The sequence below is a fragment of the Ixodes scapularis genome, unplaced genomic scaffold, assembly GCF_016920785.2.
Source record: "Ixodes scapularis isolate PalLabHiFi unplaced genomic scaffold, ASM1692078v2 PGA_scaffold4__175_contigs__length_147842914, whole genome shotgun sequence".
In the NCBI taxonomy this organism is placed as follows: Eukaryota; Metazoa; Arthropoda; class Arachnida; order Ixodida; family Ixodidae; genus Ixodes; species Ixodes scapularis.
The window spans coordinates 102,225,537-102,248,923 of record NW_024609879.1 but is presented as its reverse complement, the minus strand read 5'-3'; the positions used below and the strand labels follow the sequence as shown (position 1 = coordinate 102,248,923).

Below are 23,387 nucleotides of genomic sequence, written 5' to 3'. Positions count from 1 at the left end.
GGCCATATTGTTCAATCCAGCCCTCGACGCGTTCATACACCTTGCGTGAAAGGGCATCGGAGTGCGAGGTGCGACGGGCATGCAAACGATGGTGGGAGCGGACGCGGTTTGCTGCTACAGGTTTGCTATTGTTGGCTTAGTCAGCTTCGGTTTTTCTGGCAAAGGACCGAATTCCGGTGGTTCTTGCTGGTAGCAGCGACTGGCTCGGATTTCGGGTTCTTCGTGGTGCATTTCCGAAGTTCGTCCTTGTGGTACTCGCTCGTCTTGCGGTTTTTCTGCCGGGCTCGGGATGAGATTTGGCTCACGGCTCGCCGGGGGTTTAAGACGCGGGATAACCCGCCCCCCATGTCTTGTTATCGGGCAACTCGGCTGAGGAGCCGCCAGGGTCCACAGAGAGCGAAGGGCTATGGGTAAAGTGCGCAGCACCTCCACCAGAACATGCGATGACAGCTGAGCATGGCCTGGAACTTTCCAGAATAGTAAATATTGATAGAAAAAAGGAATGGAGCAAGCATCCGTGACAATATAACAAAACAGACAGAAGAGAGACTATCCTGAACACTAAAGAAGCTGCATTCTGTCCGAATAAATCCTCTCCTTCGGGGTTTGGTGACTGCCGTGGATGAGCTGAACTAAAATGGATGTGGGACCACTTTTCTGGTAATGGGCCGCTGCAAACTATCGTCGCAAAGCGGCGTGAACAGGTGGACTGGGTACGTAACACGCGCGATGAAATGTCCATACAGCTTGCAATTCGCGTAACGAGTGTTGATGAAACTTTTGTGTCGACGAAACGTGCGACAGACCAGCGGAATCAATACCAACTGCAACATCTTTGCTCCGTGAAAGTGCACGTCTACGCCAGAACAATTTAGGAAGCAGCACAGCATCACCCAAAGCACGGCACAGAAACTACCAGCTTGAAGACAGCTCTTCGGTGCGCCGCACACCTGTGCTCCGTGGAAGTGCACGTCTACGCCGGAACAATCTGGGAAGCAGCACAGTATCATTTAGCACGGCAGGGGGCTGCAAGCTACAAAGCAGCTCTCCGGTGCACCGCACAACCAAAGTGAGCCTTCGGTCATTTGAATGAAGCCGCACCACGATTGCACACTGCCAAGCGCGACTCACGCAATTTCCGTCGCTAAACTGTGTATCCAAATATATTGCACACGCTTTACAGCAGACCTCGAAGATTCCGATGGTTAACGAGAGCACAGAAACGTCGCCTTAAATTTTATCCTAGCCGTATCCGATTCAATCCGAGGCCCGAGCAACGTAGGGCCGATTTTCTGTTTCGTGACAGTATCCCTGTCGGTCACCAGCGAAATGCATACCATTCCTCCGTATTTTCAAGTCATACGTACGTCAGACACAACGCTGAATTCTGAAGTCGCTATCGACCGGTCTCGTATGACGGCTTCCTCGTCTGAAATCAACTTGCCGAGACGAACGACAACGAACAAAGCAACCGACAATCTCCGGCCCAGCTTAGGCCAGCCGCTGCCTGGGCGCTGCCATCTTTCCTGTGACGTCACGTGCTTGGTTTGGTCACGTGACGAGTGGTCAAGTTTGCGTGCAATGGCAGCGGCCTTATGGGGGCCACTTTCGAGTGCAGACCGGAACTCTGTTTATCGCTCTAAGCCCCTCTACGTCGTTGCGTGTAACGCACGTTGTCAACGTCGATGACGACGTTGACTTCAAGGCGTCGTCCTGATGTCGCATGGCGTTGTGACAACAAGTCAGGTCGCGGTGACTTTACGTACGTGACGACTTACGTCTAGGTTGTATCAGAAATATAGTCCGGCGTTCTATTGTTTCTATGACCTTGACCAGTGTGCCGGTTGAGCTTGGGTTTAGAACAAAATGCGTTTTTTATCAAAAAAGAAAAGAAGAAAACTGCTTGTCCAAACCTTTCGTTCGTAGCGCCCGAGAGGGCGCTACGAGCGAAGTGGCTTGGATTAGCCGGTATTCGAGCTATAGTCGTTTTCTGTTTCCTGCCGTTCTCAGCCACGTGGGTTCCGTATCTGGTATGCGGGACAAACATATTGAAAATTTTCAACTTGGAATATCCGAGAAACGATAGATGAGGCAAAACAAGAATATATGACAATCACGCATTTTTGTAAACACGTTCTAGCGGCGTGGAGAGACCAAAATGATACTTTACCGCATACCAGAAGTGACGGCATTCAAGATGGCTGCACCCTTGAGAAAAAGGTGTAGACTCCGTTCACCATTAAGCTGAGACTAGAAGCTCTGCCTTCAGCGAGACCTCACTGGCATCCGGAGTGCTTTGGTTTCGCGTGCCTGCGCGTTCCCACTTGTGTTAGCAAGGCCAGAAAGCTCGCGCTGAAGGCGAAGCTTCTAGACTATGTTTAATGGTGAACGGATTATAGTGTGCGCTTACTGTGCACTAAAGCAACTGAATCGTGCGAATGTAGCGCCAAGCTCCCCATATAACCGCAATTTTAGCTAATGAAATGAACAATCTTTTCTTGACCTCTCAATTCTTGGTAAGCCGATCCAAATTCGTTGGTGATAGGTAGCTTTTAACAGCTTTTCCACATGGTCGCAGTCATCTTGATTGTCGTCACTTGTGGTATGTGGTGAAACATCGTTTTGATCTCTCCACGCCGCTGGAAGGGGTTTACGAAAAATGCGTGATTGTCACACATCCTTGTTTTGACTCACCCATATTTTCTCGTATATTTCAAGTTGAAATGTCTCATTATTTTTTCGTCCCGCATATCATATATGGAACCCACGTGACTCAGAACGACGGAAAAAAAGTCTATAGAGACGTACGTCTCTTGTATACCGAAATATCGCTATCCACGCATTGGATAAAGAAGCTCACATCTTCGTACCACCACCAGATGCCGTGTCCGTGCTTGGAGGCATTGAAAAATAATTCCCCCCCCCCTCCTCTCTCCGATGTCAGGAGACAATTGATTACAGAGAGTCGTACACGCTTTACTTTTTTTTCATAAAACATGTTCAATCAATCAATCAATCAATTAATCAAACCGTTTTGAAATGCACAAGAAGAACAATATAATTGTAAGAGATACTTGGAGATGGGCATGATTGATAAGTTCGTTGCATACAGGGTGCCAAAGACGTTCATATTGGCTAGGAACGCCTTCGGTACGATGATGCTCCAAGCCGATCTTGGTGCGACTGGATTAGAACGACCTTTCGAAGTTTCGAAGATTTGAAGGGGCCGGATTGGAGATTGTCGTAGCAACGGGGACCGATTAGCCAATCGCCTCGCGAGATTCTAGTCGTCTCTATGTTAGTATTTGTTTGTGTTCGGCTAGCAAGCAGGGAATGCAAGAGCGCTGAAAACTGAAAAAAATTGGGGTGTGAAAATGTTTATACAGCTTCAACTTGTTTATAACAACGGGCGACTTGTCTCTCAGCTGAAGATGAGAAATTTATCCAGTGCAGTACAACCGCTAGCCTGGGGCCTATAACGTGCACCCCGCAGTAGTGATACACGACCGCACGCCGGTACGATGCTCATCCAGATAGATTCAGGCAGGGGTGGGTATTGAACCAAAGATCCCTGGGTTCTGCAGGGCGAGCTTTCGCTCCGCGCAGTGATTTCCCTACACCCCCCACCCCCTTTACGGGGGTCTACTCCCCCCCTTGTTTTAGAGCGCAGCTCTTAGGGGTCCGTTCCCGGCTTGAGCGGCGTCGCCGTCGCCGTCGCCGTCGGCGTAACCGCGCGGTGCATCATGGGAAATGTCCCATAATGCACCGCGCGAGTCCCCCACCGGGGTTACGTGACCTTGTGGGGGGTCACGTGACCCCCCCCCCGAGGTCACGTGACCCCCCGAAGTCACGTGACTCCCCTGAGGTCACGTGACCCCCCGAGGTCACGTGACCCCCGCCGATGTCGCGTGACCCCCCGATGACGTCATCGTCACTGATGACGTCACCGGCATCCACATCGTCATCGGCATCATCACTGATGACGTCACCGGCATCTGCATCGTCATCGTCATCATCACTGATGACGTCACCAGCATCCACATCGTCATCGTCATCATCACTGATGACGTCACCGGCATCCACATCGTCATCGTCATCATCACTGATGACGTCACCGGCATCCACATTGTCATCGTCATCATCACTGATGACGTCACCGGCATCCACATCGTCATCGTCATCATCACTGATGACGTCACCGGCATCCGCATCGTCATCGTCATCATCACTGATGACGTCACCGGCATCCACATCGTCATCGTCATCATCACTGATGACGTCACCGGCATCCACATCGTCATCGTCATCATCACTGATGACGTCACCGGCATCCACATCGTCATCGTCATCATCACTGATGACGTCACCGGCATCCGCATCGTCATCGTCATCATCACTGATGACGTCATCGACATCCGCATCGTCATCGTCATCATCACTGATGACGTCATCAGTGACGTCACTGATGTCGTGACCGGCATCCGCATCGTCATCGTCATCATCACTGATGACGTCATCAGCGACGTCACTGATGACGTCACCGACATTCGCATCGTCATCGTCATCATCACTGGTGAAGTCATCAGTGACGTCACTAATGACGTCATCGGTACCCGCATCGCCATCGTCACTGATGACGTCATCAGTGACGTCAGTGATGACATCATCGACATTGGGGGTCACGTGACCCCCAAGGTCCATGACCCCCTCCCTGGTTAGTTTAACCCCCCCCCCAGTGCCCTTCCCTCCTCCTCCTCCTCAAGAGCTGCGCTCTAATTCGGCGTTACAGGGAGTTGTAAGCGGCTTTCATTTTTTTCCGAAGGCACTCTTTTGAATCACAACTGCTCTATTCTTAATGCCCCCCCCCCCCCCCCCCCCCCCCTCGAACCCCACTAAAAAGTTAGACCTCCCCTCCCTAATTTCAATTTCTGGGGAAACCCCTGGCTCCGCGTGCATCGAGCTGGTGTGGGCTATTATACTCCATTCACCCCTAAGTTGAGATTAGACGATCCGCCTTCAGCGCGAGCTTTCTGCCCTTGCTAACACAAGTGTGAAAGGGCAGGCACGCGCGATCAAAATACTGCGAAAGCCAGAGAGCTCGCCCTGAAAGCGGAGATTCCACTGCATGCTTAAGCGGGTTTCACATGCAGCGATTTTGGCCCTAAAGCGGCGCGATTTCTGCCGTCGCGACGCTCTGGCCAGCACCAGCAAAGGGCCGCCCACACTAGCGAGAAAACGCGCGTGGCACGCCGATCGCGGCAAGTAACAAAATGTCGCCGAAGCACAGTCAGCGCCACGAGCGCGTGCAGAGACACGCCCTTTATCTTGCCGCTTAACCGATTTATCGGCGCGCCGGGCGCGTTTTCTCGCTAGTGTGGGTGGCCCTCAATTCTGCGGCACGAGCGCCGCGACGGCAGAAATCGCGCCGCTTTAGGGCCAAAATCGCTGCATGTGAACTAGGCTTTAGGGGTGAACGGATTATACACTCTAAGAAAAAATACAGGAAAAAAGGAGCAACGGCGCGTCTTCCTCTCTTCTACATACGCGCCCCCATGCGGACACGAGAAAAGGGGAGGAACGGAACGTTTTTCTCCTTCTCCAGGCAGACGGGAGAAAGCTTTCGCCCTCCCGACTCATCTTCTTTCGGTTTCGTTTTTCGAGCAGGTCGCGCTTGTTGTTTAATAAATAGCTGTTGAGTTGATTGAGCTCCAGCGGCAGCGAAGGCCGCCTGTAATTCCGTCTTCTAGTCTAAACTTGCAGAACATTTCGGTTGCATTGACGTTTTTATCACAAATTTTATCAAACGAGCAAACGAAGTCGCTAAAAACAGCGAAGTTCCGGAGCAGTGCCAGCAGCGCCACGTACACTGGGGGATGGCCGCAATGGCCGTTTCCGGATTGCGGGACTCGCGCGGCACAGAACTAGTCACCACAGTAGCGAAACCACGCGGAACTGTGTCGACGTTTTCGACGTTATGGAAACCGCAGGAACTGCGTCCAAGACAGGCACGTTTTGCTGCCGGCTGCCTGGGTGCCTTCCGTGCTGCAGTGAGTTCGGTTCTGTTTTCCGATGCCGAGTGCAACCGGCGTTCAACGTGGTTCTGTGTTTGTGCGTGTCAGCAACATAGCTGCAACATCGTGATGGCCGTGTTGTGGGTTGTGAACAGAAGACTGGAATTATCGCCGATGTGACCGTGTGTTCGCGTATCAGTGGTGTATCAAGAAGATGTGATCGTACACTGTTGGGCATTGATGCCGCTGGTCGGGCCGTGATCGGAGGGGGCGGAGTGTCGCAGGTTGACATTCTGCTTTACATTAAAAAGTTTAATACCACTTGAGGAACTACGTGCAATCGATCAACTTGCGGATAGTCATGTTGGAACGCTGGTCTGAACAGTAGACGCTCCTATCGTACAGTGGCCAATGTGACTGTCGGAATTGTCTCGTCCCCGAGAGCGATTGCGCTCTGGGGCAAGCACTGAACAGTACGAAATGGTGACGGAAAGTACGTATATTTACAGTATGGAATTTCGGCATTAAAAAACAATAGTAGGTAAAATCGAAAAAAAAAAAGAGCCACCCTTTATTTTGCTGTTTAAATATACTGCGATTCCTGGAGAAACTGCCCTCCAAGTGGCGCGCTGGGATGAGCGCTAGAAGTTTTCGGGCTCGCCACGGCGTAGCTCCGTACACTTAACACCTGCCGCAAGTCGCGGCTTTGACTGCATTCAAGTTGATCGAAAAGCGATTTCTTAGCCCGTGAAGCATCACTTGACGCTGAGTGAATATCCGCTCTACAGAGATTAATTCAAGACGGCAATTGCAGGTTTGCGCGAACAGCACAAATAGAAAAACAGGCTACGACGTGCCGTGTGGGGAAACAAACTCATGGCTTCGAACCGCATTGAAGCGGCTTGATTTATTGGCTGTCATATAGTTACGGCATGATCGGGCGTTTACTTTTTAATAAGAGATTAATCCCCTGAGCCATTCAAAATACTCTCAGAGGTATGACCTAGCCTAGCTACTTGCAATTACTCTGCTTGACCCCGCCATCTGGTAGCTAGCGATTTAACCTTCTTTCACGCTACGCGATAAACAGCGGCTTCGAGTTTGTTCTTTCGAGAGCGGCCTTTGGTTTCGCGGATAGAGTTTGCCCTTCTCCGTGATGTGTGGTTGACAAAGGAATTGTGACTCGAGGAACACCAAAGGTAAGACGCAAAGTGTGCGAAGTAACTGGGTATCGGTTGTCTCCGTTTAACATCGCAGTTCTGTCGACGAGAAGACTGAGTAACTGCTTTCGAAACGCAAGTATTTGTAGGTGTGGGGGGAATCTGGCTTCGGAAATAGACACAATTTGCGGAAAGCTCGTGTTACGCTTTTATTTGCTGCTGCTCTCGTCCCGTACAAGAGACGTAGCGTCCTCGTCAAGCCTTATTGGGCTCGATTTGCTCGATTCAGGGCCGCCATATTGAGATGCAAGCGACGGAGGAACTTTGCTCCCCTGCTTCAGGGACGACAGTTTCTCCCTTTCTAAAGGAACATGGGATACAAGACCGTTCCTCCCCCTAAGGGAGGACTATCCATACCCTTTTTTCTAAGAGTGTAGTGTGCGCTAGCCCACCCGGCCACCAATTTACCGGCAATGGCTCTACTTTCCCAGGATTCAGTGACTTCAGTGTGCTCTAGCCCACTCGGCCACCGATTCCTCTGAGTGTCAGGCAGTATTTAACCCCTATAATGACACGCGCGCTCTTAACTGTCATTAAGTTAACCACAGTTTACTCAAACGCGATCGGCCGTAGTTACACAGCATCGCCAACTGTTATTGAGCCGCTAACGATCAAAGAGTTCAACTAGCTGGCCTATCTCAGACACTATCTCAGTTAACTGAAAGACTCTGCAGAAAATTTATCCGACTGACGCGCCGCAGGCTCCACTCGGCGATCTTTTCTGTACGTCCTCCAGCCTTTCAACGAGCAAGAACTTTCTTGCGGCTGTGGTGTGCCGAAGGGTTGTGCGGGAGCGCGCGGTGCGTTAAGTCATCTCCAATTCGCCTCTGCGAGACCAGGACTTTGTCGCTTCTAGTAGTTGTACTTGTATACTGAAGCCTCCTCGAGCAGGACCATGCTTTTGATACCTGGGTTAGTAAAACTAGTGGCGCTTCGTGCAAGCCTTTCACGGTGTTCTGTTTCGCTTCGTATATGTTACAGTGGCTCACAACGATTTATTTGTGTTCGCGGCAGCGCCGCGACCGCAGCACCAAACGTCGCTTTCAACCTTGGTTGGACAACAGTGCCACAGTGCGCTTGCGTTTTGCGGCGATGTTGAGTCGCGAACAGGTTAGGCCCGTCCCCGCTATCGTCTGCTCGTCGTCTCCTCCGTGCGTCTGCTCCGTGCGTTTGGGAGGCGGACGATGCGCTGATAGGTCGCCTGCGTCATTACCATTTGAGAAAATGGTAAATCCATACCAACTCGGGCCTGCGCCATCACCGCTTTGTCGTTTGTTGCTACTTCGGCACCGCTTTTGACGCATGGGCTCAATAAAACGCTAAACACACCAGTTGGAGAAGCGGTCCAAGCACCCTACCAAACCGAAACACACCCTCTCCGCAATCCGCTGCGAGATTCAGAACTGGCCACGCCGCTAGCAAGGCTAGCGGCGCGCAAGTCCTCTAGCGGCGTCTTGGTTGCTGAGATCATAGCGGAGGGGGGAACACGGTCCACGGAAACCCCCTAGCATAAAGTTTTAAATATAATATATAAAAAAAAATTATTATCATCGAATACGATGGGACACTCAATGAGTGAAGCTGTAATGTATAGCTTGACTACTCCTAGGGACCCTTCACTGATTAGCAGCAAGCTGAGCTTGAGTGCACCTAAAAAACAACATACGCACTCATACTTATACAACCTTAAGTCTTGAAATGTTGGACAATTTAGATTCACACATTTATGCTGAGATTATTTAATAAATATGACTGTAAAATCTAGCAATTAACAGCCAAAATTTTTTTGCTGAGTAGCCATTCTCATTTTTCTGTGCTGAGGTGTCATTTCCCTCTCAGCGACGCAAAGGTTCCTAACAAAAACATTCACCTTGAGTTTTTTTTCCTTTTCATTTTAGTACATAGTCGGTATTGGTCTAATTTATAAATATTGATCATATTACTGTTCTTTATAAATCAATACCATAAAAGCTTCGTGATACCTTACCTATAAATCTTATGTAGCAAGAAGAGTTTCTCAACATCAGTCATTGTGAAGTACCATAGACAAGATGACAATACGTCAATTGAAAGTAACATAATGATTTGTACAGCAACAATTTAACATAATATGGCAAAATGAATCGTTCGCGACTAACGATTCCCATTACCAAAGCTATAGTCGGTGACATGTTAAAAGTGAAGCAGAAGCTCCTCCCATCTCTTTCCACTATGGCAGAGCGAACGCTGGAGAGGAGGCGACCTCCTCTCCAGCTTTCGTTCTTCTAAAGTGGAAAGAGGTGGGAGGAGCTTCTGCTTCACTCTTAACATGTCACCGACTATAGTGTTGGTGTAAGATAGCGTATATGGCTACCCAGGACATGTTCTTTAAAAAAAAATAGTTTGAAAACTACTAATACTTTCGATTGGTGTCGAGTTAAAGGTCAGAATTTTAGGAACTACTGCAGGCTTATTTTTGGATAAGAAGTCACAGGTTTCGTTTTAATAACCCTTTCCCTACCATGGATGTCCTGGGTTCGTCCACACTGTACCGCTCCCCCCGAAGACGAGCTGGGCTCGTCCACGTTCATTTGGACTCCAAGACGCTACCATGGACGAACTGGGCTAGACCACGTGTTTCTAGTGAGCTTTCCCGTGGATAGAGGGCGCTTCACGAAAAAAAAAACATATATTAAATTTCTGAATTTGGCGGAAAATTTTTCCAACGCAAGCAACAGGGGATCTAAAAATGGCGGCGTCAACTTCTGGTCGTTGCGTTCGTAATGACGATCTTGCCTGAAAATTGGGGCGAAAAGGAAGATATTGAAGTGTCTCTTCAGATTCAGAAGACGAGGAAATGAATCTCTCATTGAACAGCAAGAGCGATGCAACTGAGTTATTGGATTTTAACTCAGATAACTCCGATTACGAATAGGACATCGTGTCGGCGTGTCGGCATTGGACTAGAATCAACGTGAAACCTGCCCCTCCAGCCCCTCCACGTTTTGCGTTCACTTTGCGTGCGACGTGATGTGAACTGTCTGCAGGAATGCTACGCCCGGCATAAACGTCCTTGTGCAAGGTGATGTGAACTGTCTGTGTTAATGCAGTGAAGCCGAACTTTAGTCCCCTTTTCTTTTGCAGTGTGTTCAAAGATCTCTCATATAATAATTGTTTTGGCATTTGTTTTTTTGGCCTTTGTATTGCATATTAAATTTATGGGGCACAAAAAAGCGCTATTTTCAAATAGTTTTTTTCCCAAAAATTTTGCGGTAGGCAAAGGGTTAATATTATTTTCAATTAGTTGGTATGTCCCACGAATTTTTATATTTCGTCAAGTCTTAGCCAGTCTCGGAGAAGAGAAAAAAGTTTTTAAAGTAAAGAAATTTCTCGTGTTATCTTAACCAGTCTTGAAATAAAAAACAAAATATTCTCGTATCATTCCCGTAGATAGCGAATTTCGCCTGATCATTTAATTAATAATATTATTAATGTAAAAAAAAAGAATTGAAAGGAATCCAAATATGCCACCTTGCGGAACACCTGATGTGATAGGCATTAAGAGTAACCATTCACAGTCCCATTTATTGGCGGTATTGTAGGTGCGACTTTAAGAGCATCAACGTATGACCTTGGATGTCGAAAATTTCAAGATTTTGTTTTAGATATAAGATTTTATGATTGAGGCTATCAAATGCCTTTGCAAAGTCTAAAAACACCCCAAGGACCAACATCTTGATTTTAAATATGTTTACAATAACTTTTCCTTTTCGGTAGGGCTGTTTTAGTCAAAGAATTCCTCCTGAAAAAAAAAAGGTCGATGAAGTTAAGATTTATTCGAAAAGTCTACTAATAGAGGATAAAATATTTTTTCCGAAGCTTTCGTGGAAACATGGAAGATAAGAACAGGCCTATAATTACCTATCTAATTTTTGCATCTTTTTTATAGTACAGATACATTTGAGATTTCCTTTGGACAATACATAAGCTTAAAAAAAAAGAGGTTGAAACTGTAAGTTAATCAAAGCAATTACGTTAACAATATTTTTAAGTTGGTGAATTTGCTTCCCGTCACTATCCCGGCTAACGCTATTTTTCTGGTGCATAATCACATTAGTGAATTCCGAATCAGTACATCGTCCCGGAAACTTTGATAATGATACCTGATACTCAGCTTGAGCCTTTCCGTATGCATCGTATTGCTATGGCGTAGCGTTATCAAAGTGCAAATACTATCTACTAAAGCTCACTGAAAACGGTTGCCATGTCCTCACGGTCTGAGAAGTGGATCCGATCATTACAAAATAGGAAATACACCAAAGTGAGAGAAGCATGTCGAAAAACAACATTTCCTATTCACCTTTACGTTGATGTCTCTTGTTTTCAAGTGCAACCCGATTGCTTCGGCTATTTCAGTCGGCGCTTACGCGGACCAGGCGCGGAACGCAGGAATTGGGGACGTGATGCTCAGCTGGTAAACACAGTCCGGGGACGAAAATTGCGATTCGGTCCGTCGTGTGTTGGCCATTATAAGCAGCGGAGGGTTGAGCGCCTTGTCTGCCAACGTAATTCATTTGACCCGGCAAGTGACCAAGAATTGTTTTTAGGTGACGATTAATTTTGAGGACTGGGTGTCCCCCATTTCTTTTTTTAGCGTTGTTTAATTTTTTTTTTAAATCTAGAATCGGTGGTTGAGTGTGTTACCGCAGCGCAGTCTTGAGCGCGCAGAGAGGAAACTCGCGTTGCAGAACCTAGAGATCTTGGGTTCAACACCACCCCTGCCCGTTTCGATCTGGATGAGCATCGTACCGGCGTGCGGTCGTGTATCACTACTGCGTGATGCACGTTAGAGACCCCAGGCTAACGGTTGTGCTGCACTGGCTAAATTTATCATCTATGAGCAGGGAGACAAGTCGGCCGTTGAGGCAGTCTAAGTTCTAAGCTGTATAAGCGTACACACGATATCATTATTCATGCTGTCATGGTGACTCAACCCAGGAAGAATATTTTCTGACAGATTCTCGCTAGTATGCGTATTAAAACTGACGTTCCGAGAGTCCCAATTTTATTAACAGTAGCGACTCTGGTTTTTGTAGGACTATAATATCCTGCCCTCTTCCTGCACGGTGGATTGTTGTACGTGGAACAACGGAGCAAAGCAAAAGGTCTGGACCTATTTCGGTCTGGACGGAATGGCCTGCCGTTCCTTCTTCGAAACGTATAACACTGTTGGCGTGAGTTACAACGCTTTTACATCCAAACTCCTCATTTTATGTGCCGAGTTTTACAATCCCCCCGCTTGGAGCGGGAAATTGGCGTGCGGGGAAGGAAAGCGGCAAATAATTTACGCAGGACTTGGCGCAATGGGTCGGGGTAAGCGCAGTGATACTGCTAATGAATCATACAAAAGGCAGTATGTAGACATTGTTTGAGGTGCATTTCTTCTTTTCATGGCGGTAATAAAAAACTGTCTGCGGACATCCCCGAAGCGTATAGTATGAAGCAGACATACTTAGAACTTGCTTGAGCCTTGTCCGCAGATTTTCTTGTCATCCTATCTGCAGAGAACGCCGTACCTTTTGTATGAAATAGGAGCAGTCTGACTGCGGCTTCAGTTCGGCTGAATCCTCATTTTGTCCTAAACCCCAATAGAGCGATCTCACCAAGCGTTCCACGCATGCGTGACGCCGCCATAACTGTAGTTCGTAGGAGGCAGACGCCAGTTCACGAGATATCTCATGCCGCCTCGTGCTCTGCTCGCGCAGATCTCCAGCAGGGTTGTCACACGTGCAGAAAGACTACAGCTCCCACGATGCTTGGCGGCAGCGGTGGCGTACTCAAACTAGCTGGTGAGATCGGTCTATTGAGCTTAGCCTCTCAAAGTACTCGAATTTTCATTTCAGCTGTAACTTGCGATTCGGCTTATACAGCTTGCTTTCGAATTAAGCGGGCCAGTTCGACTCAAAGTCAACGATCCTGTATAAACGAATTCACTTCGGCTCAAAGTTTCAGATAAATTTTTATCTTTAGGTTCGTTAAAGCATCTCGCGACCTAAGTTGCGAACCAAGGGAAATTCATCATAGGCACTAAAACCACTCAATGTGTACGCGGTATATATGTTTTTATTATGTATATATTATTTCAAGAGTAGCTACTGAGACGTCTCAAGAGCGGTACCAGAGCATAAAATATAAAAAGCCACATCGAATATAATAGACCTTAATTACGTACATATCCAAAACATCCACGCGCGAGGTTTTGTGCGCACCTTCTTTTCCCTGCACATCTACTACGTGACATTGAAGAGAGCGAGAGAGAAAGAGGGCTCACACGTCCTCCCCGTCGTCTGCTACAATCGGTTCTGCATATACCGTTCTCGTCATTCCTTTCCTCGCCGCTGACGCAGCTGCATGTTTTGCAAGAGATGTATGGATCAATTTACTGCATCTAGATTCTCCCTAAAGTCAAATCTATTAAACAAAAGTGTTATTTATTTTTGATGCTTCCCCCGAGAAAAGGTCATTGGACTACACCGAATTGGGGATGAATTCCCAATCATAAATGTTGTTCACTTTATACCACTAAACCGGATCAGTAAAAAAATGTATGGCGTATTGCTAGGCAGTCGGGATGCATATGTTAAATGTTCTAGCATCTTAAACGTTTAGCGATACTCAGACTTTCGAGACACCAGACGCCTACGTTCACAGCGCTCTTAATCAGATAGTTTAACGCGTACCATGTGTACACTTGATAGTTTTTCCTAGATTGAAGCGATACTACAGCTAATCGGGTTGATGAAGCTGGCGATCTTCCAGAGCCTTGCATACTCTCGAGCCCCTCTCACTCGGTGCACACAGGTGGTCGAGCTCCCCCTCGTCTACCCCCTGGCCACACGACGCACGACCAATCAGCTTCTAGCACTTCACTCCTCCTCTCTTACCCATCAACCAATCAGTGTCGAGCTACGCGGTCACGCTTTCATCCAGGCGTCACTTTGAACGGGAAACGTTCTTTGGCTGGGTGTTCGGCATTTTGTGAAGCCCAGATAAAAGCGTAACCACGAGGCTTGACACTGACTGGTTATTAACGGGGGAAATTCTGTGATCAGAGGGGTAGGCGAAGAGGAGTTTGGCTGGGGAGTAAGAACTCAATCACCTGCGCGCACGGAGGGGGAGGAGCTTGAGAGTTTGGAAGGCTCTTGTGTGAGCTCTATAGGGCCGGGCGTTGGCCTAGAGCGACATTTGGGCGATGAGGCGAGGGCTAGGCGTAGTTATAGTATACTTAAATAACTTTTTATTAAAAAGTATGTAAATAAACATAGCAGTTACGCCGCAGGCGTAGCGGCATGGTGAAGCGCGCCAAAAGAACAAATGACAGAACGGCGGGTATCTTGTTGGCGAGGCTTGACTTTTGCGAAATGAGAACTGGTGGGCCGGTAGGTCGCGTTACTAGAGGGTAGCTCACATCCCACCCTGCTTAAGATAAGGCCAAGTCCCGTTGGTCCGTGCCGTTGAGGTCGAACTTTGGTTAACGGTTCCCTGGTCAGGTGATAAGGGGTTATGTCGACACTGGCTGTTGACCCAGCAGTTGAAACGTTCCCAGGGGGTCCAAAACCAGGGGAAGTCATGCTGTCCACCAGTTAGGGCTCGACATACGCTGGCACATACGGCTTATTCAATTGGGAGACCTGTACCAGCCTTTCACGGGTTCGATCGCGCGGTCTTGCCTTGTGATACAGGAGACCACGAATGTCACTGGTGTCTCCTGGTCAGTTGCTTTGTAAACTTCTTTGAACTTGGGAGCCAACTTCGTAGTGACATCTACAATAGGCTCTTGACAGCGAACCCACATAAAGGGACACATGTGAAAGGAATGGTGCCTTTGGGTTTGTTCATAAGCTGTCTTGCGTTTCTCTTGAGCCTCTTGAGTGTTTCAAGCTGCAGCACTTCGGTTCTCTGACAGAGTCAGGAAGCGATCTTGAAGAGTTGTGGCTTCGATGGGACGATGCATCACTTTGGCGTGGGAGCTTGGGCACATATCCAAGTAGTGGTTTAAACGGAGAAATGTGAGTGCTGGCAGTGTTGGTACAGTTGTCAGCAAATGCAGCTTCTTCGAGTTTCCTGTACCAGGAGGCAGGGTCAGTTGTGCACAGCTTGCGAAGAACCGAGACCAAAGTCCCGTTGCTGCGTTCTACGAGACCATTGCTCTCCGCGCGGTATGCAACCGAGTAGTGAATCATCACACCATGCATGCTCATGAACTGCTTGAACTGGTGAGATTCGAAGGATGAACCATGGTAGCAGAGGCAGTGGTCGGGGCATCCTAACTTAAAAAAAAAAAAGAAAACACGGACTGCAAGTGCTTTAGCACGTCCTCTGTCGAGGTTGAAGACTCGGCTGCTGGGACGACAAAATATGTTGGAAGTCGATCACTTTCAGAGAATATTTCTTGTTTGCTGTGGCAGGCACGTTGACATGCTCGATGGAGCTCAAAGTAAAAGCAACATCCGAAAGTAGCATCAATCCCATTTGGCCTACTTCTTTAGACACGGGGCGATTGTTACACTGGCAGATCTGGCATGCTGTCACATAACGGGTTACTGTGGCTGCAAGGTCTGGCCACTAGTACCGGTCTCGTACTTTGGTCAATGTTTGGGCAACGTGTATGTGGCCTGCACCATCGAAAACCACTTCCAGTACTGCCTGGTGCATTTTTGCTGCAGCTACAATGGTTTGCACGCCTGAGGTAGTGTCATGGTTTTAAAGAACATCAGCTGTGATCACAAGGTCTGTCTCTGGCTGGTACAAAGTCGAAAGGCTGCAACAAAGTGCTTGACACACTTTGTCTTCTGCTTGCATCGATGCCACGGCCATGTGCTGACCAAGGACTGCTGCCGAAGGACAGGAAAGCATTTTAGCAACCACATATCGGTGACCAGGATGCTTCTGAACTGTAAAGTCGAACTCATTGGGATCCATCAACATGGTGGTGAAGCGGCGAGTGGGTCTGATGTTTGTGGTGAGACATACGACAGCCCAATTGTCAGTAAACAGAAATAATTTCTTCCCCAGTGAATAGAGGTAAAACTGGATGGTTTCCAAGGGCTCTAATCTCGTTAAACACAAAGTTCGGGCCGAAGTTCGTGGAGCGCGCTGTTTCGACTATTACGACGATGGTTTCGCGCTTTTGTCGTGGCGTCCAATCGCCGCGCTCCGTGAACTTTCGGCTCCAACTTTGTGTGTGTTGAGTTTAGGGCCCCAAGGCAAACCTGCACTTGAACAGCGATACTTTAAATTCACTGTCATAAAAGAAGATAAACTACCTCATCCAGTAGCGTCCGGAACTCGTCAAAAGTTGAAGATCTACACATCGTCGAAGTAGGCTCTCACACCACAGTATGAGCAATGTGGGTACGAATTGGACAAGGTAGAGGGCATGGCATGTTAAAATGTAGACGGCGCATTCTTTAGTCCAAACGACATGCGGGACTACATGAAGGCCCCCTGGTGAGTGACAACGCAGTTTTTCACTATGTTTCAGATGAACACAAACCTGCCAATATGAAAACTTCAGGTCTAGGCAGGCAAAGTATGACAAGCTTGTAATGTCGTCCATGATGTCGTCAGCGTGTGGAAGGGGTGGGACGACAGTGACGGTCATCTTGTTGAGAGGCACATAGTTCACGCAAAGACGGTTTTTTGTTTTCATTTTTGGTGACAACCAAACTTGGAAAACCCATGGCCTAGTGGCGGGAAGAATTATGCCTTGGCAAAAAAGTGCCCTTGTCTGCGCTTAAAGAAAGCCGCGGTCATTAGCAGCATTGCGGCACAGAGAACGGTTAGAGGGGTGGCGTCTGGAAGCAGGTCTATCGCTTGTTTTACACCTTCGAATAAAACAACGTCATTTTCTGTTGGGGAAACACTTCAGCACGTCTAGACAAGTGGGCAGTAAATTAGGTCTGCTGTGGCTGACAGATTACTTCCAAGTTGTGCTGTGGGCAGGGCTGGACAGATGCAAACACCAACTGTCGAGAATGCTTCTTGCTTTGGCTGTACGCTGTCAATGTTGGTGATCTCTTTTTCGATTAACGATCTAGTCCACAGGGCTGATCAGTACCTGGCAGTGGCAGGTGTTGTGGTCCTGGTGGGCTGTGGTGTCCCGCAACACAGTGACAAAAGCTTACTCTTGGCGCATAGCAGCATTCGACGTCCGAGGTAGCAAGCGTTCATGATTTTTGTTCTGCGCTGCTAAGGTATGCAAACTTGGACAAAGAAGGACGACACTTACACACGAAAGGCGCAACTAAAACTAGTTTATTTTTTCTTCCAAACAAGCATGGTTGAAAGAAAAACACATTAAAAGAAAAAAAAAGATGGACACATAATCAGATCTAACTAGTGACCCTCGTGACGTCACGGGGGTCACGTGCCCTTGCGGTTACGCCGACACCGCTCGGAGGGAAGAGTAGCAAGCAGGGTGAGGAGGTGAGGAGAAGGGAGGAGTGGTATACGCTCCCCTCAGTTTCCTTCCCCCCTCCTCCTCAAGAGCTGCGCTTTAATTTGGTGTTACATGGAGTTGTATGCGGCTTTCATTTTCTGCCTATCAGTCAAGAGAGAAGAAGCGGGCGAGGATTGTCGACTACGCAAACGTTGAGTGCAAAGTTTTGTTCTTCGACTGCAGACACTCGCTGACCTTTGCTTGCCACTCGATCAGATTCAAGTCGTCACTGAATTGTCTGAGGAAGGCGGTACGCCATGACAACCACGTTGCGAAGGCGTCGCCGCACGCTAGGTACCAGTTTTTAGCAGTTCCGCGGAGCTTTCCTTGAGCTATGGCTCGCAGGGCGTCGTCACTTTATGGTGTTAGCTTTTGCAATCGTTCCGATTCTATCCAAGTGCGTGAGCACAGTTGTTGGGAATCGTCGGAAAACGGCGACGACTGCGGCAAGTCAGTCAGCGTTATTAACTGCGTGGGTCGCTGTGCGAATGACTCTTGCATTCCGGAAAAGGATCGGAGTATTTTGTTTCAGGCATGAAGCTAACGTGACTACAATGCCACTTGCGGTGACGGTGCGGTCGGCTGGACTAGATGTAGTGCTCCATTCTCATAGGATGGTAGGTAGACTCCTGGTTCTTTCCGCTTTTCGGGTGAATGTGACGGAGAAGGCGAACGATTATGTCACCTTTTGTTTCGGTGGCGTCAAGTCCACAGCGTTCAACTAGGGGTCAAAGAAAGGTACTGGCGAACGTATCCACGTCTGGCGGTTATCGTGCGGTACAACCGGTGGTGGTAGAAGGGGAGTCCCGGCGGGCTTCATTGTCGACTGCGCCAGTCCTGAGCCCTAAGGCCGGGCGTTGGCTTAGAGCGGCCTCAGGGCGAAGGGGCAAGGGTGAAGCGAAGAAATAGTAACTTAATGAACTTTTATAAGCACGTATATATATAAACATAGCAGGTACGCCCCAGTAGTAGCGGCTTGGTGAAGCGCGCTAAAAGAACAAAAGGCGGAATGGTGGCTTGTTGGCCAGGTTTGGCTTTTTCGAAACGAGAACTCATGTGCCGGTAGGTGGCTCTAGTAGATGGTAGCTCAATGAACATGGCACCTCAGTATGCTGGTAGGTGGCGCTAGTGGATGGTACCTCATTTGCTGCTCACGTGCCAGAAGCTCCTGCCAGCGCCCATCGGGGATTCCCGCATCGAGCAGGCACTCGGCTTCACGAATGAACATGACCACGTGGCCTGTTCTAGGCAAAGACTGGAGGCGTGGTGGAAAGTGCGAAGGTGATTTGCGCACCGAGAAGTCAGCGCGTACCGATCGGACCACCGTGATCGTGTAGCTGTTACCCTCCGCCCACCAGCGGTCATCGACGACAGATGGTGGGCCCTGACGACCTCCCCCCTCCTCTCCTTCTTTTTTTTCTTTTCTTTTCTTTCCTTTTTTTTAAACTTTTTTGGCGTGTCGAACTTCGACTCTCATTTCAAAGAGATTGCGCCGCATAATACAATCAACGAACATGCGAAATGTTTAACTGATCATGACAACAGAAATGCAGCTGTAATAAAAAATAGAACACTGTGGAACTATTAAAAGGTATGAGGTGGTGAGGGATCCAGAAATGAGTTATGGTTCCCGACATGACTTTTGCAAATGCAGTTTTGTGCATAAAACTGGACGTCCAAACAAGGCTTGAAATAAAGCAACGTGGAGTAGGTAGATTAGATTGGCTCTGAAAGCACATGGTAAAATACTGAACCAAAGTGTGCAAGGCGATATGGGATAGCCGTCATTCGACGGCAGAGATGCTTGCAGTAAGATAGGCTTTGAGGATAGGCTAAAAGAAATAGATGCAGAACGATGGGCACGAACTTTTCTTAGCTATTTACACATGAGAAGCGTCGATTCAAAATGAAGAAAGCGGACTATAAAACTTGGATCTAAGATATGGACAATAGCGGGGATGCGGGTGAAAACATAAAGGTTAAGGAGAGAGTTAAAGAAACTGAAAGAGAAATATAAGAAGCAGGCATGCGGACTAAATCGGCCTTGGAAATTTACAGATCGTTTAAGAAACACATTGCTAAGGAGTCCCTTTTCAACAATTCTAGGGGGAGCTCCTTGTTGTTCGAGGCAAGGAGGGGAGTGTTGCGGACTAACACATACAGAACTAGATATTAGGAAGTATAAACAGTATCTGGAGCTTGTGGAGAGAAGGACGAGACGGCTGAGTACTTGATAATTTACTGTAAGGGGCTTTGCCCTGTAGTAGGTGAGGAGGCAATTAAATTAAGAAACCGACTGGGATTTAGGTATAGTGAGGGAAAAATAGAAATTGGGAAGGTGGAGATAACCGAAAGAAGATTATCTGATTGGTGGCATAGGTCAAGGGAAGGATGAATGGTTGCTTATTCCCTTCCGGGCGACTCTTAGGGCGGGAGGTGTGGGCACCCGGTTACATAGAGGTGACTCTGTCGTGTGGATTGTATATAGCTTTTAGAAATAAATCTCCAGATATATAATTTTATGTTAAATAAATGTAAAAAAAACACTGGCTGGGGGACGCATGTTGCCCCCCGATTCGAAGTGTTCAGCCTCATCCATCCATCCATCCCACTGGAAGATCTTTAGGTTCATCAGTCCGATTATCGGTAATATTACTGTGTAGTAGTATCACTTCATTCAAGGAACAACTATCAAGTGTACAAATGGTAACCGTTAAACTGTATGATAAAGAGAACCGGGAACGCAGCGGTCTGGCGTCTGAAAACTCAGAGTACCGCTTAACGTTTGCGATCCTAGAACGGCTCAAGTATGCAACACAATGCGGTGCGCAGGTTCGTCTGCTTCTTTTGCCGGGGGTTGTGGTGACGTCATAACGCCAAGCTCTGATTTGCTCTGATTGAAGGATGGTGAGTAGACCACGAGGCGGCTTTCTTTGAGGTCTACCCATTATCCTTCAATCAGAGCCAATCTGAGCTCCTCGGCGTTCGAACGTCACTACAACCCCGGCAAAAGAAGCAGACGAACATAGACCATTAACGAAAGTGTCCGGATGTCTGTCAACACCCTGTGCGGTGCAACTTTTGGTGCGTCAAGATTCCTCTGCTGTTTGTGAATTTTGTATCGTTGTCGATAACTATCGAGGCCCACTGCTCACGTCATCGATCCTCACCCATAGCTGCGAGCTAAGGGTTAGTATTGTTTTACGCTCTTCTTGCGCACGTATAGCACGTGCTCGTAGCCCCAGCGGACGTTGGTTTTTCGCCTCCATCAACGTGGCGGACTTACACTTCAGCTCGGAATTCGGCTCAGGGGCTCGGGCGCCTGTTTTTCTAAAGCGATCTCTCCGCGCGAGTGCTTGTGCGTGTGAAGGACTTTTCAGAACTACGCTTTCGCGCCCTGGACTTTGTCAGCGCCGAAGGCAACGGGTGAGCCGAAGCATGTTCTTCGGTGCCCCACTAGATGGCGTTGTGCATTTCGCATATAATCTATTGCCCAGCAATTCGCCATATTTTTATCAGTGCTTCACAAAATGCCGAACACCTATCAAAATAACGTTTCACGTTAATACAGCTTAATAAACCTTAGCTCTGGTGTTCTTTATACACACCACTTCATGTCGGAAGCGGTCGTCTCGTCATTCGCCGAGTTCCCTCCGTAGATCGCAGAGATTGGCTCCCCCAAGTGGTAGGTTTCTTGGAGTTTACAAGGAAGGATAGGATACCTCGAACGGTGAGTAAACAAAGGAAGCAGAAATTTTGGAGGGAAATCTTAAATTAGTAGAATGTAAAGAGAAAAAGAAAAGGGATAATTTTATGGTTATTGAGCGAGCGTAGCGCATTCCACAGTAAAGAACACAAAATAATGTTTTTTTCTTTGTGGTGGCACATTCGCTTTGTAATGCATGGCAGTTTAGTTCACATTTCAAATTGACGCTCCCAATCAACCTCAAATCGCGTCGTTTTCCTCGTCAGCTAGATAAATGTACTTCCACATTTCTGCCTAATGGGACAAACACATCGTACCTTTAGTGTACTGTACCATGACTCAGCGTAAAAAAGAGCTACTTCGACGTGAGTCGGTAATATAGGGATGTACCGCAGTCATTAACCTCTACTCTTCGTCTGTTGTTTTTTCCACGCAGGTATGTTTCAATGGATTCTGTGAAAGGTAAGCAGTCTGAAGTGCCACTGTCCGCGCGGCGTAAATGGGGTCGTTCCAATGAGGCTGTGTGATGGTCAGCACGGATCTCGTGCACTGGCGCGTTTGACGCTACTTGAAATACAAACGCAAAGACATTAAAAGGTCTTTTTAGTCGAAAGTAAAGCCTCTCGATGTGCTTGCGATTGTCTTGCAAGTAGCGTCAAAGGCGCCAGTGCACGAGGCCCTTGTCCCCTGTGGCACGAGCGGTCCTTGGATGCGAATGGCGGCGGATCATTCGCTCGTGGCACGTGTCTTGCGCTGGTTTCCATAAGAATGGTTGTCGGTACGTGTAAAAAACGAATTTATCAAGGGGCTTAATACCCCATTCACACGACCGTAAAGGTAGATTTTGCTAAGAGACCTTTATTCTGTGCGGCCAATCAATTAACGATCTTCCGCGCGTGGCATGTGCTCGCGACCCAAGAGCACCGGCTGATTCGCCGATAGCAAAGGGACCCATGTTAAAGGGGTCATGAAACGATTTTCCTACTTCTTCCTCCTTAGCTTTAATCCTCAACTCAAACGCGAATTATGAAATCACGTCGTCGTGACATTCTTCGGCACCGGTGCGATGACTCCTAGCTTCCACCGTGCTTTCTATGCACACCATAGAACTTGTCATTCGCCAGTGACGATAGGTTCCGTCAGGCCACTCATTGGTCACGAACGCGAATCCAAATATTCGTCGACGGATTGATTGTTGACGAGCGCATACGTCCGAGCGACGCAGTTCTCGTGTCCAATGCGTGGGCTGGGTTCGGCTGACGTCAGGTTGGCGCCGCTGACGCGCTTTGGAAACCGCGGATGTATGATTGTGAAAAGGCGGAGAGCATTCGAAGGAAAGAAGGTACAAAATAGTCCGCTATGTTTTCAAATGTTCGTACCGAAAAGCTGGCTTTCGACTTTCTACCCTCTTCCTTTTGGCCAACTAAACCATATGTGATTAGTAAAGTCCCAATTTAAAATCATTTATCTCAGCCCAAAATTCGTTTCATGGCCTCCTTAAAGGTACCTTTATGTTGACCGTGTGAATGGGGTAAGAGATTTTTGGAAGTTTTAAGGCCTAAGGTAGCAAGCAGACTCAAATGTGTGAACCACCCTTAACAGTGTCGTGATTGTTTCTTTCTTTATTTTTGTGGGTGCGTAATGCAGGCACACATTGCGGACTGATGAGCCACCGCGAAAGGAACCGCAGACAAGCCACAGAGGACAAGGCTAACCAGGTCCCAACTGAGTGCGCCTGGAAAAAGAAAAGCGTGAACTCAGGTTATTTGTCTTGGAGTCACGAAGAGGAAGACGCTGCAGTCATCGTCGAACATGAGGCGACATTGCGTTTACTTTGATTGGAAAGAAACAGAAGTTATGATTCTACCGGTTTGGATGGAGAAAATGAAACCCGGCATTTTGGTTTGCATTAATAACTACGCACCGAAGAAAGCTGAAACTCCGCGAGAGTGTGACGCTGGGGGAAGTGG

At 48.0% G+C, this 23,387-nt stretch overlaps 1 pseudogene; it reads left to right on the top strand.

Moving 5' to 3' along the window:
• Nucleotides 1–23,172, top strand: part of LOC115331550 — an 85,188-nt pseudogene extending 62,016 nt beyond the window's left edge.
• The last annotated feature ends 215 nt before the right edge of the window (nucleotides 23,173–23,387 follow it).